Here is a 17641-nt window from a genome sequence, read left to right as displayed (position 1 = left end):
TTCAGCGCGCGCCTCATCGAAGAAGTTTCGTAAGAAAGTATTCTTGATGTCGGCCCAGGATGTTAAGGATCCTGTGGTTTGCTGCCTAAGCCAGTGCATCGCTTCGCCATTCAGCGTGTATCTGAAGAGCTTGCACAGCAGGTAATCTTCGGGGACTCCTTCCATCCGAATAGCAACGATTAAATCCTCGAACGGTTCTAGATGGTCCATAGGATGCTCGTGCGGTAACCCAGAGTAGGGTATCTGCGACACGAGAGTGTAGTATTGAGGCTTCAGCTTGAAATTCTGCTTCTGGATTTCTGGAAGTCGAATAGCTGATCTGTTGGAATAGTACTCATCTGGGCGATTGTAGTCGGCCAGTGGTTTCGATCGAGCGTCCTCATCTACAGGTTGAGCAGCTCGTGTAGCATGAGCATCAGGGATTACAGTCCCCTGAACATCTATTTTCTGACCTGTTGCATTACGCAGATGACCGTCCTGGTCATACAGGTTTCCGTTCTCATCCTGTGTTAGAATAATAATGTTTACCATTTTTGACGACACGGTATCGATCGACGTACGCGGTGTAGTATCGATCGTTGTCGAACGATTAGGATCGATCGACGATGAAGGTCTGGTGTCGGTCGATAGTTGGTTGTGAGTATCGATCAACGACGAAGTTGTTGCGTCAAGCGATGTTGAACGTTGACCACTACGGATGGTGCGTTCCAAGTGAGAAGGATCGTCTAAGAACAGCAAGTCTTTCTCCATGTTGCTTCTGGTACCGCTGGGCATGCACCTGAAAAGACAAGAAAAAGATTATGTTAGAAAGGGGGTAGAGAAAAGAATAAGAATCAATAAAACTAAATCTAATGGCGATCAAAGCTCCCCGGCAACGGCGCCAAATTTGATACCACTCAAATTACCCTAAGGAGTGTTACTCTCATCAAAAGAGGTTCAGATGTAGTACTTAGGGATCGAATCCACAAGGAGCTAAGGAACAATTAAATCTAGTGTTTATTAATTCTAAGAGTTGTAAATGTTTAAATAAATAAAATAGCAATAGTAACAAGCAAAGTAAAAAGTAAATGTAACTTGGTTGGAAACGATATTAGATGCAGGGCCACTATTCACGTGTTGGAGATTATAATATCTATAGATGCCTATTTGATGCATGCATGATATGTTAGGACTCAACCGCTTAACTCAGTGATCAGCTGTCGCATGTTTCACTGGTTAACAGGCTAGATCTCGTGTCTCAACGGTTAGTATGTTGACAACGAATGAGTGTCGATCGACGGTCCTATTGGGACGTCGACCGATACACCTTTTCCTGAGTCGATCGATAGTCAGTTGAGGACATCGATCGACGGGTTCTAGCCAGGCCTATGCGCGAGATGATATGCCCTATTAAGATACTAAATTGGCGGTTAGCCCTCTCTAGCAGTCCTAATATGATAGATAGATGTTAGGATGGGATAACAAGGGTGCTTGAGTATGCAATCCTATGATCAAGTTCTAGTTAGCAAGGCTAAAACAAGCAATGAATACAAATCTATCATGAATATCACAACAAGGCAGATCTATAGTTTGGGGCTAATCCCACAAACCTATCTTAACCCTGGATCTAATAAATGAACTACTCAGACATAGCAAAGCAATTCTTAACAATAAAGAAATGGGAATTCATAGTATAGATGAAAAGAAATGAAAACAAGGAGTTCCAATCAAAAGGGATCTTCTCTCCAAAACTCTCTCTTCTCTCTCAAAGTAAAATTGTAACCAAAAAAGCTCTCCTGCCGTCAAAACACTTAGGCAGTATATAATCTACTAGGTTAAAAACTCGTCAGGGCATTTTTGTAATTTGGCTTTGCCTTGGGTTTTAAGTCCGCTGGATCCAAAATGTCGCGTGTCCAATGTCTCGACATCGATCGATGGTACTTGTGTACATCGATCGATATTAATCTTCATCTGTCGAGGCATCTCTTGGTGTCGATCGACAGCATTGGATGCGCATCGATCGATTGTTCTTCCTCTCGTCGACCTCTACATGGTCAGCTCGGGTGAAATGTCCTTTAATCTCCAAAATGCTCCAAAGTCATAGCTTTACTCCGAGATGCACCTGAACCTGAAAACATACCTAGAAGATTAGAAAACATAGATATATATATATATATAGTAAAACACCTATATACCATGGATGAAAACGGGTCAAATCCAAGGTATATCACTATTCATCTCTGGATTCCGGGTTCCAGCTTCCAGGTCCCAGATCCCAGGTCCCGGATCCAGGTTCTGGGTCTCCGGCTAGACACCTTACATGGAGGTGAAATCCAATGGCTCCACGAAAAAGCAAGCTCTGACCACCTTACTACCGCTTTTCCCGATAACAAACCCTGATATACCTCTAAAGGAAATTAAGGCCTTTTACCCCCTACAAACTCCCGGGGAAACTCAGGATCCGTGCCTCTCCAAGTCTCCAAGTTTGCACCCCTCGACAAGTTATAAGAAACGGGTATCCCCAGTGAAGGAGTCAAGAATACGCCAGTCTACAAGGAAGTAGGTTTAAGGCACGTACCTTCCTAAACTTCTACGAAAGAGATAACTGAGAGAAAAGAGGGGGCAAATAAGTTAACACTCAACCCAAGGGGCAAACATGCGTCAACAAATCTTGTTGGCCTTCCCACTAAAGGGAGGATTCAAGACAAAGCGACGGATCATTTAGTGACATCCAAGAAACGCTGAGAGTGGCTCACCCAAGAGGGAGCAGAGAGCAGCCAAAAGAAGTTACTAAACGACATCGACAAAAAGAGAATATCTACAGATCCTCATGTGCCAGAGCACTAGTTCCAAGGAGCCTCCAGGTTCTCAAGGATAAATCTACTGGTCCTCCAAGAGAAGTAGCCTCCACACCTCAACAAAGATCTCCATTCCTCCAAGGTCCTGTTACAGGCTAAGGACCCTGTATCCAGCTGACGAATGTCAAACTCACTGAAGCATCAGCCAGTCCATCTCCGTCGAACCCTACATCACTGGGAGAAACCTACGTGAGTTACAAGACCGGAAAGCAAATCTTGTCGTCCAGTGAAATACAAGATCAAGGTCCCGAATCCTACAAGATCACCTTAGAACATGTCCAAAACCTGGAAGTACTCATCAAGACCCCGGTCTACCATTTGGAAAAACAATTCTCCTCCAGGTTCTAACACGGTCCAGGCCTAAGAAGAAATCAGAAAAAGAGAAGCAGCGTCATGTCCACTATAAGCATGCTGAGATGGAACGACTCCGGTTGGCCAAACTACACATGTTATCTCCCGACTTCACCCATGAAATCGAAAGATAAGGGGCAAAATATTATCTCCCGACTTCACCCATGAAATCGAAAGATAAGGGGCAAAATATTGGGAGTAAATAAGTTTGGAAAATACTACTCTTGTTTCCGGGCAGGACACTGGTCTCCATAAACCCGCATTAAGAAGTTCCGACTCCGACTACGAAGCTCTGGCTCCGACCTCTGCTTCTATCCTTAACACCAGGTAAAAATGAAAGGTAAAAATTTTCCAAACTCTTATGCAAATGCAATGTACTGTATTCAAACTTAGAGTTTCTACAGGGAGCGAAAATAACAATGGGTATGAGACTTAAGGCAGGAATAGGTCTGATCAACCTGAGTATGCTTGTAAAACTACATAGAACCCCGGTATAGGCCTAGAGCCATATCGAGGCCACATAAGCAAGAGTACTCTGACACCTCCGGGTTAATTCAGGGAGTTTGCATATTGCATAAGTACTGCCACGTGCAGGGAGCAATACATTAATTCCTGCTTCTCCAGACGTGGAAAAAAAGAGAAAAAGCCTGGCACATGGGTTTCCGAATCCATAACCAGCACCCTTAAGTCTGATAGTGGCTTTGACACCCCCGATCGTAGATGACCGGAAATGACACGTTCGATGTTCCTCGATGGTCGATCCGAGGTTCTCAGAATACTTCCGATCACCTTAGACTAACAACCAAAGAACACCAACGCTCCTATCAAATATCACTCTAGGCTTTTCAACCCGAAAAAGCAATACCCGATAGTTAGTTCGTCCGAACAAAGACTAATATCATATGGAACCCGTACTTTAAAAACATTCTTTATATATCATTTAAAAGCATCTTTCAAAATTTGTTATAAATTAACCTCGAGGTTTTTGGTCTACAAATCTTATACATAAGATATATAAAAATGACTTTGCAAGGATAATAAAACTACCGCTGGCTAATGATGTTCTTTCCCGTCCTAGAGTAAGGTCTCCCGTCTACTAGTTACCTGCATCACAAATGAGTCATGAGTAACTAGTTTACTCAGTGAGCCTACTCCCGCACCCCAACGTATAGTAATAATATCTCAAGCAATCAACTCCATTTGTATGCAGTGGAAATATATTCCATAACTAATAAAAATACATATATAAGGCCTATCATTCCATCGATGTGAATCTTATCTTAAACATCACCTCCACGACACCCACCATTCACTCATACTTATAATATATATATATACTAAATCTGGAAAAACACCAAGGCTAACCGAGCCTCGCGGGGAAATAAATATAACCATCATCACCATTAGAGATTCCAAGATCGAACATCTAACGCTGCATGCAGTTACATGGCCTCCAGGGTGCGACCCCATCATCGTGTCTTCGTGACCTTTTTCCGTATCGCAGGAACAATTCACGGTAATGCGGGAACTTTCGAGAGAGTGAGTATACAATAAGGCTTCACATGATTTATACTCATATATTTAATAATATAATATATCAGTACTTGAGAACATGTACCAAGGTTCGGAATAAACCGCTACGAACATTCATAAATATTTATTAAGTATTTACACTAAGTAAACACCTCACCAATTCAATATTTGATCAAGAGACAAAGCCTATCAATCATCTACATTCAGTATTGATCAACCATCTATCTAGACTCACCTTTAATCCATGAGATTGGCTAAGGAAAACTAGACTCGAGCTCAAGCTAAACGTTCATCACTTGCTGAAAACTCCCCAAAACAGAATGAGGACAAGGCATGATCCGGCTGGTAATTTCAATCTCTTTGACCAATGGTTTTCTCAAGGTTTAAATGAACTCTGTTGCTATAAGCTTCAAGCTGAACACACGTCTAACCGATAAAATCAACGGCTGAAGAACTTGGGTAATTCTAAACTGTTGGACGCCAAACCTTCAGCTCTTAGCCACACCAGAACACACTGTTAAAAGTCATAATAGGGTGAGAAAGGGTCGTGCAAGCTCACTTCTCTTTTCTGATTTTTTTCTGATTTGTTTCATTGATTTTCCTCACAGATTTTTCTCTCATTCTTTCACTCATTCTCTCTGAATTTTTTCTTTCTTGTTTCTGAGATGAATGAGCTCGACCAGGAAGAGGACAAGGTGATAAATGACAGGGGAAACAGCAGGAGAAGAGTCAGCAAGAAAGGACAAAAGTTTCAGATCAGTATAAGACATGTGGTGAGCTGAATTACACTTTCCTTCCCATGAAGTAATGTCATTTCCTTTCCATGAAGAAACTTCAAGCAGGTGTGCAACTCACATGACTTTAATGTAGCAAGCAAGAAGGAAGGTGCAAGTCACATGTTCAGGTCAGGAAGGAAGCAAGCAGCCAGGAAGCACATGACATGCACATGATTCGCAAGCAGCTGAAAGTATTCAAGACAAGTTTTCGATAAAATGTTTCCCGTCCATCGGTTCTCGTCCGGCTTAGATAAAACTCGACCATAATAATTAACACTTGGTCAGAACTATTAAGAGTAGGTATTTTGGCTTCGGGACAGTCCCATCAAGAATAATTCACCGGGTTGATTTTTATTTTTAATTATGGTCGAACCAACTCCAACTGGTCGAGCGGGATTTTTCTAGACCAAAATTATATCTGCTTGTGAGGGTTATTACAGTGGCTTTCTGCAGAAAGCAGCATGCAGCACGGGAACTCGATAGTGACCAGCTTCCGAGCGGTATAATACAAAATCCCAACAGGTACCGGTAGTGGCCTCACCTAGGATGGCAGAATACGGTCCCTTAAAATACAAATCAAATACCCCTGGGTTATTAAGAACTTTCGGGTCCCCATGCAGTCTCCGGGTCCTGAACAAATCTCTACAGGACCTGGAAAAGGTAAACCTCCAGGTTCTTTATAACCCCCAGGCCCAACAACGGCCTCACGGTCTGAAGGAACCTCCGAGTTCCCAAACGACCTTCGAGTCAAGACACAACCTCCGGGTTCAAAACAACCTTAGGGTCCTAAATACGACCTCATGGTCTAGAGGAACCTCCGTGTTCCCAAACGACCTCCGAGTCAAGAAGCAACCTCCGGGTTCAAAACGACCTTAGGGTCCTAATTTCGACCTCAGGGTCTAGAAGAACCTCCGGGTTCCCAACCGACCTTCGGGTACCTAAACGACCTCAGGGTCCTAAATACGACCTCAGGGTCTAGAGGTACCTCCGGGTCCCAAAACGACCTCAGGGTCTTAAATACGACCTCAGGGTCTAGAGGAACTTTCGGGTTCCCAATCGACCTCCGGGTCCCTAAACGACCTCAGGGTCCTAAATACGACCTCAGGGTCGAGAAGAACCTCCGTGTTTCCCATCGACCTCTGCGTCCTCACTCAACCTCCAGGTTCTAAAGGCGATCTCCGGGTCTAGGGCAGCCTCCGGGCTCCAGAAACGACCTTCGGGTCCCAACAACATCTCCGGATTCTGAAGCAGTACAACAGTTTTTATAGGATCCCAGGATCCTGCCATTAAATCTCTGGGTCCCTAAGAGAGACCTGCTATCTCATCGGAAAAATTCACTAGTAACCTATCTACGGAAGGTGGAATGTGAAGCATCCCTATACTCCAGGTTCAAGAGTCTAAAACATCTTGTTCCGTCTTTAAGACTTCCGAAAGGATAGCTGGACGACGCAAAGGAATACACTGGTCCAAAAGCCTACCTAGGAATTAACGAGAGTCTACCCGACGAAGACGACTTCAAGTCGAAAAAATATACGGGAAGGTCCCCTTAAAGGTCCACACAACCATCAGGTTCCCCGACGAAAATCCTTATAACCTAAGGGTTCCTGGACTAAGGTCCATGCAAGCAACGAGTTCCTTGACTAAAGTCCATCCAGCCTCCGGGTTCCTGGACGAAAGTCCATACAACCTCGGATCACATCCTCGAACCTATGGGTTTCAGAAAGATGTATCTCTAAACCTCCAGATTTTGGGAGAGCATGCCTAGGATCCTCTGGGTTCCATGAAAGCACGACGCAAGGTCATCCCAGCATTGATGGTGGCTTACCTCCGAGGGGCAGATTGCAGTACTACGTAGTTGAGAGTGCCCAAGGATCAATGACAGAGTTCAACCAATGTTTCCACTTTATTTATTTGGCATGGAAACTACTGCTCGGGCAAACAACATGTCCAGGAGATCTACTCCGGTACCAAGAATCAGCTAGGTTATCTCCAGGCACCAAGACGAACATGCTGAATGTCCCCTTTGCCAAAAGTCAAGGTACGATCCAGAGACGAGGAAAGAAGCTACAGTTACAACATCAACACCAAAGGAGCATCAAGTATGCTAAACGCATCAAGGAAACCGGCACGGAGACCCACCTGAAAGTCCATTACAGCCTTTACAAGCTCGAGAGGCACTAGCAAGGCCAGTAGAATCAAGCATGAGGATTCTCAGTTTCGGCCTCCGGGTCTTATTCAACCTCTTCGTCGTCCTGATCCTTAGCCTCGCCAAGATTCTCCTCTCAGAATTCCTGGGTACTGACCCATACACTCTGTGGGAACAGAAATTCGTATTGTCGATTTCCGTTTTAAATAAGGAAAGTAGGAGAGCCCTAATTTCTCAGAGGTCCCGGATATCTGCTATTGCCACACGCCAAGCAATCAGAACACGAAATAAAGACGATAAAGTATAAGAAATCGTAAAAAGAGAGCAAAGTAGATATTATTCCGAATTCGCGTTTGAGCGTTACAACAAGGTAAGATCCTGGGCTACGAGAGCTGTCGGCGAGATTCCTAGTTCTAAAACCGTAAGACGGCAACAACCTAATTGAGTCGCAGCTCGAATAACATAAACGGAAAATTGCCTAAACTGCTCTAAGTGCTAAGTTTGCTGTCAAAAAGTTCTCTCCTGGTGTGTCTCACCTAGGACTCCTTATTTACTCCGTCCTAGGTCGGTTTACGCTTTTCCCTTTTCCCCTTAAGCCGTCATAGCTTAAAAATGGAGATATTCCATTTTTCCCGATCTTCGTAATTATCTTCCAAAACTTCATATTTATCTGCGGAAACTTGACATTTATCTTTCCTTGCGAACCAAGCATAAACCATCCCACGGTTTACGGGCTTTTGGGTTAAGAAATCATAAGTGGTCTTCGAGTCATGTCTTAGGTCTCTTTGGGCCGTCTTTTGACTCTAAACGTTTATTACGACTTCTTTCGATAAAAACGAACTTTCCGCGGTTTTTATCGTAAAGTTTGATTGATGACTTCAAATGACGAGAAACCTAAAATGGGTTTGTTACGGTCTTCTGGAGATAGCATTAATGAGTAGACGAGAATGCATGGATTTACATCGTATCGACGTTTCGGAAAATCTCGGTCGCTATGTAGCGACCGGTTGGAATGCACGCTCGGTCGCTACGTAGCGTCTGAGCTTGTCTTCAGATTGGTCGCTCTGTAGCGACCGAGGGGGACGTGAGTTCGGTCGTTACGTAGCGACCTTATTCGGGTTTTTCTCTGATGTCTCGTGTTCTTCCCGCAAAGCTCTTCGTAAAAACAAATATTTTCCGAAAGAGTATTTGTCGTAGAAATATTCTCACTTTCTTCTTCAGATGTTTTGAGTGTTAACTTCGTCGCAACCGTTTTTGACCCCAACAGTTCGCCCCCCAGCTCGTTAGAAACGTGTTTTTGAAATGGGATTCTAGAACACGGTTTGGCGATTTCGGCAAAGACAGGCGGATCAGACGAAGTTAACATTCTAACTCCGCGGAGGAAAGTCATCGAGAAAGTATATGTTTATAAAAATAAAAAAATTCTAAGCTCATACTTCTATAAGTAGTGAGCCCTCATCATTCATTTCCTTCATAATTTCCCTTCCTCAAATCTTCTCTAGCTTCTCTCCTAAATTCTAGCTTTCAACATGTCTTCCTCCCAAGGTGGCAAGAGAAGTTCCGACATTGAGATGGGCGAGGCCACCTCCCCGGCTCCGATTCTGACTTCTTCCGTTGAAGCACCAGCTTGCGTCGCCAACAATCTTTCCTTCCGAGAGAAACTAGCCCGTCACAAAGCCGAGAAAGAGCCAGTTCGATCTGGTACCGAGTTGCCATCCTCTTCTGCTCTGGCCGTTGCTCTGGATCATGGAACCGGGGTCCAGGTTCTGCAGGACATAGGAACCCTCGCTGGCAAAAACGTTTCGTGTGTTCCGGATACTTCAGTTCTTCCTGCCGGATCGTCCACGGCTCCGATTCTTGTCGAGGATAAGGAGAGGGCCGCTGAGTCTATGCCTCCTCCCCCGGCTAGAAAAGAGATCGTCCTAGCACTGCGTGCCCCCAGCGCTGTTCCGGTTGCCCAGCCTAAGGGCCGGAAGAGGAATTTTACCAAGGGCGGTGACGGGGAATCTTTGCAGCAAGGAGGCTCGAGTCTAGCGTCGGGACTCCGCGGAAAGGTTTGTTGCTTGTTTTGTATTTTTTTTTTTACGATTATTTTTTTATCTGTAACTGTTTTCTTGTCTTGCAGTTCATGTCGCTGATCGACGGATCCATGCATTCTCTCCTACTCTTTAATGCTATCTCCCGAAGAGCGTAGTAAACCCATTTCATGTTTCTCGTCATTTGAAGTCATCAATCGAACTTTACGATAAAAACCGCGGAAAGTTTGTTTTTATCGAAAAAGCCATGATAAACGTTTCGAGTCAAAAGACGGCCCAAAGAGACCTAAGACGTGACTCGAAGCCCATAGCATAAACAGTAGGACATTTTATGCTTTGCTCGCAAGGAAAGATAAATGTCAAGTTTCCGCTGATATATACGAAGTTTTGGAAGATAATTACGAAGATCGGGAAAAATGGAATATCTCCATTTTTAAACTATGACGGCTTAAGGGCAGAAGGGGAAATGCGTAAACCGACCTAGGAGCGAGTCTATATGGAGTCCTAGGCGAGAGGCACAAGAGAGAACTTTTTTTCAGAGAAAACTTAGCACTTAGAGCAATTAGACAGCCGTCTTAGGGTTGTTAGAACTAGGAAACTCGCCGACAGCTCTCGAGCCCAGGCTTATACCTTGTTGTAAACGCTCATACGCAAATTCGGAATAAGACTTCTCTTTCCTCTGTTTTTACGATTTCATATACTTTATCGTTGTTATCTCGTGTTCTGATTGCTTGGCGTGTGGTATTAGCAGATATCCGGAACCTCTGGGAAATTAGGGTTTTCCTAGTTTTCTAATTTAAAAGGAAATCGACAGTGCAAATTTTGGTTCAGACTGATCCTAAGGCACACCTTCAGGCTTTCCACATCACGATGGGAAGGGCCAGACTAAAGGACAGCGAAAAAGACGCCGGCTACTGCCCTCTTTTCGTCGAGGATTTGGAAGGGGCGGCGCTTGAATGGTTCGCACCCCTTAAGCAAAACTCCATCGAAAGTTTCCGACAGCTCGCATCGGAATTCCTCAAGCAATACTCTATGTTCATAGATAGAGAAACGTCTGATGTCGACCTCTGGATTCTGTCTCAGAGGAAAGACGAACCCCTCCGCGAGTTCATAAGCCGGTTCAAGCTGGTGATGTCCAGGGTCAGCGGGATAAGCGACAAAGTGGTCATTGACGCGCTCATAAAGACTCTATGGTACAAGTCAAAATTCAGAAAATGGATAACCCTCGACAAAGCGCGGACGATCCAAGACGCCCTCCACAAGGCAACATACTACATCATAATCGAAGAGGAAACAAAAGTCTTGTCGCAAAAGCATAGGTCGACAAAACAATCCTCGAAAGATGTACACTGAAAGACGAAAAAGAAAAACTCTCGTAACGACAAGTACGTCCATCACGCGGGGGAAGAACTCCTAGGGGCGCATAACTACGCGATCAGTTCGAATCAAGGTCGAACCACGGGGAATACATGGACTCGCAATCAAGGATACGACGAAAACACCTTCTGCGAGTTCCACCAGTCCTGAGGACACTCCACGACCAACTGTAAAGTCTTAAGAGCGAGATTGGCCGCAAAGCTACTAGCTGGAGAGCTCTCTGAAGTAACCAGCGTAAAAGATCTCATCCTCGAGACCGATCGCCCCCCTCCCCCCAAATACTGACAGGAATCCGCCCACGGAAAAGTCCCCTCAAAGAATCCAATCCGGGGATATACGTGGAAGAAGGCCGGACGACAAAGGAAACGACAAAAATCGTCGCAGAGTCAACATGATCATCGGAGGATCGCAATATTGCAACGCTACGGTTTCGGCCATCAAGGCTTACCAACGGAAGGCCGAATCGAGTGCAAACTGGTCTACGTGGTCTCCTCCCCGAGATTGTCAAAGCAACTCGATAACTTTTACGAAGGACGAAGCCGGCGGGATCGATCAACCTCACTGCAATCCACTCGTCATAGATCTTGTCATATGAGATCTGGAAGTCGGGAGAGTACTCATCGACACGGGAAGCACAGTAAATGTTATCTTCCGCGACACTCTAAATCGGATGAACATCGAACTCGGGGAAGTAACTCCAACGTCAAAACCACTTACGGGTTTTTTGGGCGAAGTATCGATGACTCTCGGATCGATCCAGCTGCCAATCATGGCCAAGGAAATCACAAAAATTGTCGATTCCGCGGTGGTCGATCATCCTGCCATCTACAATGTGATCATGGGAACCCTATGGCTCAACGCCATGAAAGCCATTCCAAGCATGCACACTGCTCGGTCGCTACGTAGCGACCAAGCGTGCGTTCTATTCTGTAGCTACGTAGCGACCGAGCACATGCATGTTTCGATCGTTACGAAACGATTGAGCTTTCCGTAGATACGACACGAATCCATGTATTCTCGTCTACTCTTTTATGCTATCTTTCGAAGACCGTAGCAAACCCATTTCTTGTTTCTCGTCATTTGAAGTCATCAATCAAACTTTACGATAAAAACCGCAGAAAGTTTGTTTTTATCGAAAGAAGCCTTGATAAACGTTTCGAGTCAAAAGACGGCCCAAAGAGACCTAAGACGTGACTCGAAGCCCACATGATTTCTTAACCAAAAGCCCGTAAACCGTAAGACGGTTTATACTTGTTTCGCAAGGAAAGATAAATGTCAAGTTTCCGCGGATAAATACGAAGTTTTGGAAGATAATTACGAAGATCGAGAAAAATGGAATATCTCCATTTTTAAGCTATGACGGCTTAAGGGCAGAAGGAGAAAAGCGTAAACCGACCAAGGAGCGAGTATATAAGGAGTCCTAAGCGAGAACCACAAGAGAGAACTTTTTTTCAGAGAAAACTTAGCACTTAGAGCAATTAGACAACTTTCCGTTTTTGTTATTTCGAGCTGCGACTCAATTAGGTTTAGCCGTTTTAGGGTTGTTAGAACTAGGAATCTCGCCGACAGTTCTCGAGCCCAGGCTTATACCTTGTTGTAAACGCTCGTACACAAATTCAGAATAAGACTTCTCTTTGCTCTGTTTTTACGATTCCATATACTTTATCGTTGTTATCTCGTGTTATGAATGCTTGCCATGTGGTATTAGCAGATATCCGGGACCTCTGGGAAATTAGGGTTTTCCTAGCTTCCTAATTTAAAACGGAAATTGACAGTGCGAATTTCGGTTCTCACACATGCGTCGCGACATACCGCCCTTTGCGTGTCGATCAGCATGCTTCGGTTGCCGATGCGACGACATCTCGTGCTTCTGTGTGTCAAGCAGCATGTTCCTTCTTCATGCACGGGGACACCTCGATCTTTTTAGACAGTTGCCACCATGTTCTTATCCTATAGATCAAGCCACCTCGAGCTTCACGGTTCATTTATCTAATTTCGGTCCTTCCGGTATATTTTCGACCCAAGATAAATCCTGAATATTTTTCCGCTCCCGTCCTGATGCTCTAAATATTTTTAATAGACTCCAGATGAATTCTGATATCCTCTAAAAATATTTCCCGAGCCTCCGGCTTCCTCGAAGAATTCCATAATACCGAAATTAGGGTTTTCACCCAACTTCAGGTTTTCCCGTGGTGCTTGCTTCCTGTCATGCTTTGATCCCATCCTGCTTCCGACTTATTATGTCTCCAGAATAATATTTTAACTGATACGAAGATTTTCCGAGAAAACTTCGTGATGAAGAAACGTCGGTCTTCAAAAACGTCGAGCTTCTAAACCGTCGTGCTTCCAAAAACATGATGCTTCTAAAACGTTTGTCTGATCAATATAACACTTTTTCTAACATGGTCCAGCAGATTTTTTGGCTCATGTCTCACTCACGATCAATTCTTCGACCTTCTCGTTCTTCAAAATTTCCCGATCGATCTTTATCGCCCGCGATTCGACCACCAAGTAGATGCTCGATAAATCTTCCATTTTCTTTGATTCATGTCAAGTTTTATATGATTAACACTTAACATTCTTCATCATACTTTGATTCCCAAAATCTCAGCTTCAAATTATGACTTTGTCGATTTTGACCATTTTACCCCAAAGGGAGGGTTATCACAGTGATGCACTAGTTCCAGTTGACTTCCATGTCCTGGACAACAAGCTGAACAAGAATCATTCATTACTACTTGGGAGAGCTTTGATGGCTTTTGTGGGAGCAGTTTACAACATGCAGACTAATCAGTTGTGTCTCACACTGATAAACCCTGATGTCTACTATGATCCAGTCCGAATTGTCAAGCCACATACGTCTGATATACTATTGATTTTACCCATTTTTAGCCATGGAGGAAAGTGGTGATTTTGGTGCATTTTGGAGATAAAATGATAAAGACCCGTAGCAAACCATCAACCATGACTATCGATCGATGGGCGAAGGCAATAATCGATCTACACACACTCTGTGTTGTCGATCAACAGCAAAGTGCGCAAAATGCCCGTTTGGTCACAGCTGACTTGAAGCCCAAGTCTTCACCAATTTACAATATTACCCCTGACAAGTTTTAACCTAACTATATAAGCTTTGCCACCTTGTTAGAGGCAAAGTGGTGCTTTTCTGTGTTTTTAGTTCTATTACATTCAGTAAAAGGTTTTAGGATTGCGATAGATTGGAGATAAGATCCAAACTTATAACTTGTGATTGGAACTCCATTAATATCTATTTTACTATTCTATGAAGTTTTCTAACCTATTTGCTTTCAGAAATTGCTTGGCTATGTCTAACTAATTCCACTGTTAGATTTAGGGTTTAAATAGATTATGAAGGATTAGCCCCAACTATAGATTGCTGAGTTGCGGTAATTGTCATTAGGATTGTTCATTAATGCATGTTTTTAGATTAGCTACCTAGAACTTGCCCTAGGATTAATAGATAAAAGCGAGAGCTTCATTATCATCCTGAAAACATTCTAACTGAGCTAAGTTTCTTGCTAAGAGTAAGGCGAGAACTAATCTAGTGAGCTTAGTAAGCATATTTAACACGCACATATCGATCAGCGGAGCGAAATGTGTATCGATCGATATCCTTATAGGATCATCGATCGACACTACTATTGATCAAACACATTTATTTGGGTCATTAAATCTAGTTAATAGACAAGTCCAAACATGCGATAGCTGATGGACTTGTTGAATTGATAGTTGAGCTTTTCATTATCATCCATGCAACTCATTAGGCATTTGTGGGATTATAATTCCAAGTTTCCTTAACAGAAACCCTAAGTCTAGCTATTTCCTTTTAAGCACCAAAACCTCAACCAATCAATCGAGCAACTACTTGCTCAACCAAAACTGCAAATGTACATTTTAAATCTTAAAAACTTCCTACTTAACAAATCATATTAGATCCATTAGGTTCCCTAGCTCCTTGTGAATTCGATCCCTATGTACTACAACTCGACCTCTTATTTGAGAGAGTATTGATATACCATGGATTTTACCCATTTTCAGCCATGATATATAAGTGTTTTAATATAATTTTACTACTATATAGAGTCTATTTAGAGTATTTACAGGTTCAGGTACGTTCTGGAGATATTTGGTGATTTTAGAGTCTTTTGAGGTGCAGAACTGCACAGACGCATCAGATGTTTAGGTATAGATGGAGACCTTTCCACCGTTAGATTGAGCTCATCGTTTGACACAAGATATAGCTTTGAGTTAAATTTCCAATGCCACCGGTTTGAGGTCAATCAGTATCATGTAGCAGAAGGTATGCATGTTTTATTGAAGAGTGGTCAGTCTGCCTTGCGAGAGAAAGCTATCGAGAAGAGGAACGTATGACGATCGATGCAGAACTCTGGACATCGATCAGTATGGATGCCAGAATGCGGGCCGAGCACATTTTATGACCAATTTAGGCCCAGAAGTCACCACAAATTACCAATATACCCCTGGACGACCAGAAACTCTATTTTAGTGTTTTCTAAGCCATTGTTGACGGCTATGCTTCATACTATTCCAGAGAGAGGGAGCTTAGGATTGGAGAGAGAGATCTGTACACCTTGAGAGAGGGAAGATCTTGAACTCCCTTTTCTTCTTTACTCTAGTCTGTTCATTTATCTATTGAGTATTATTCAAACCATCATAACTATGTGGTTTATGAATATGTCTGAGTAGTTCTTGCTGTTAGGTTTATGTTTCTCAATAGTTTGATACATGTAACACTGAATTAAACTGTTGCTCGGGTGTTTAGAAATATAGTTCTTCATCTATTTATGCTTAAAGCTAAGTTTAGGGTTGATCACCCTTTAAACCTAGATCTTAGGATTAATTGGGATCAAGCCATTGTTTGACCCAATACCTGAAAATAAACTAGTATGATCTAACTTACTAGATACAGACGAGAGTTGATCAAGTGAGTTAGAGAATATAAATCAATCCTATGCGTAAAGCTTTCTGGAAGAAGTATCGATTGACGCAGCGATAGCCTTGTCGATCGATATTTTGAAAGGTATATCGATTGATATTCATAAAGAATTATTGATCGATATTTTCTCGTGATTAACATACGAAAGTTGAAATCCGAGATGCAGATTAGATAATCAGATTGATTAATATCAATAAACCTCTAAACCCCAAAATTAAGTTTTACTTATCATACCTGAGAATATACCTAAATCTAGTTATTTATCCCAACTCTTAATAACCTCAAAACAAATCAATCGAGCAATAAACTTGCTCACCACTCCATTTACTGCTTTAAACCTTATAAACTTTTTAATCTTGATTTACTGCAAGACCATAATCTATTGTGTAATCCTAGAGTCTTTGTGGATTCGATCCCTAAGTACTACATCCGAACCTCTTATTTGAGAGAGTAATTCACTCCTTAGGGTAATTTGAGTGATATCAAATTTGGCGCCGTTGCCGGGTACTCTTTCTTTTTACCATTAGATTAAGTTTAGAATTTAGTCTAGATTTTGTTACTGAATCTGCTTAAGTTTTTCCTCTTTCCCTGCTGACACAAGTACTTAAGATGGAAGACATGAACTTTGGCCCAAAATCGATTGACACTCAGACAACAACATCGAGCGACGGGTCAACACAAATCGATAGACACTCCGCTATCAATATCGATCGACGCCATCCTGCCGGAAGCAAGTAAGTATGTTCTTACATGTTTCAATAATGAAAAAGTAGTTCTTGGAGATCAAAAAGGTCGAGTATGCAATGCATCAAACCAAATTAATTATAGACATAGGGCTCTAATTCCTATTGGAGTAGCTGTTGTTTTGAATGCTGGACCGGAGCATCACCAAACGCTTGGAGATTGCAACAGACCTGATCGGTTATACACTAACAGGTCTGTGATCCGTCCTCCAGCAATTCAAAGAAAAGACTTTGAACTGAAACCCAAATATTTCTCTCTAGTAAGTCAGCACCCCTTTCATGGTCTTCCTAATGAAAACCCCATAGACCATATCGAAGCACTTGAGGACTTTGTGTCTAACATCAAGGTGCATGGAGTCTCTGAAGACTACCTATTTTGCAAACTCTTCCCGCACTCCCTTGCTGGCGATGCGAGGCACTGGCTGAAACAATTGCAGCCAGGATCTTTGACTTGCTGGAAGTATATCAAAAGCGTCTTCCTCAACAACTTCTTCGATGATGCACGAACCGAGGAATTTAGGAATAAGATCTATAATTTTTCTCAAGGCATTACTGAAGCTTTTAATGCTTCTTGGTTGAGATTCAAAGCCTACCAGCGAGACTGCCCACACCATGGTTTTCCCAAAATCCAGCTACTTAATATTTTCTTCAGAGGTCTCAACAGGACATACCAAGATACTTTGGACGCTGCGAGTCAAGGGAACTTCAAAACCAAGACACCTGAAGAAGCTATGAGGCTCATTGAAAATGTGGCGTCTAGCACTAGTGCCAAGAAGACTGATCTCGAGAGGAGGAATATGGCTGAGAATTCGAATGGAGATTGAATATCTGAGGTGAAAGAAACATCATATTTAGCTCATGCTT

At 42.9% G+C, this 17641-nt stretch overlaps 1 non-coding gene across 1 annotated transcript; it reads right to left on the bottom strand.

Moving 5' to 3' along the window:
• Nucleotides 1–17289: 17289 nt before the first annotated feature.
• On the bottom strand, nt 17290–17396 carry LOC125578782. Its single transcript, XR_007316865.1, has one exon. It is a non-coding gene; the product is annotated as a small nucleolar RNA R71 (small nucleolar RNA).
• Nucleotides 17397–17641: the final 245 nt, after the last annotated feature.

This window comes from Brassica napus, chromosome A9 (genome assembly GCF_020379485.1).
Source record: "Brassica napus cultivar Da-Ae chromosome A9, Da-Ae, whole genome shotgun sequence".
Classification (NCBI taxonomy): Eukaryota; Viridiplantae; Streptophyta; class Magnoliopsida; order Brassicales; family Brassicaceae; genus Brassica; species Brassica napus.
Note: the sequence above shows the minus strand (reverse complement) of the source record. Positions and strands in the feature narration are given on the sequence as shown.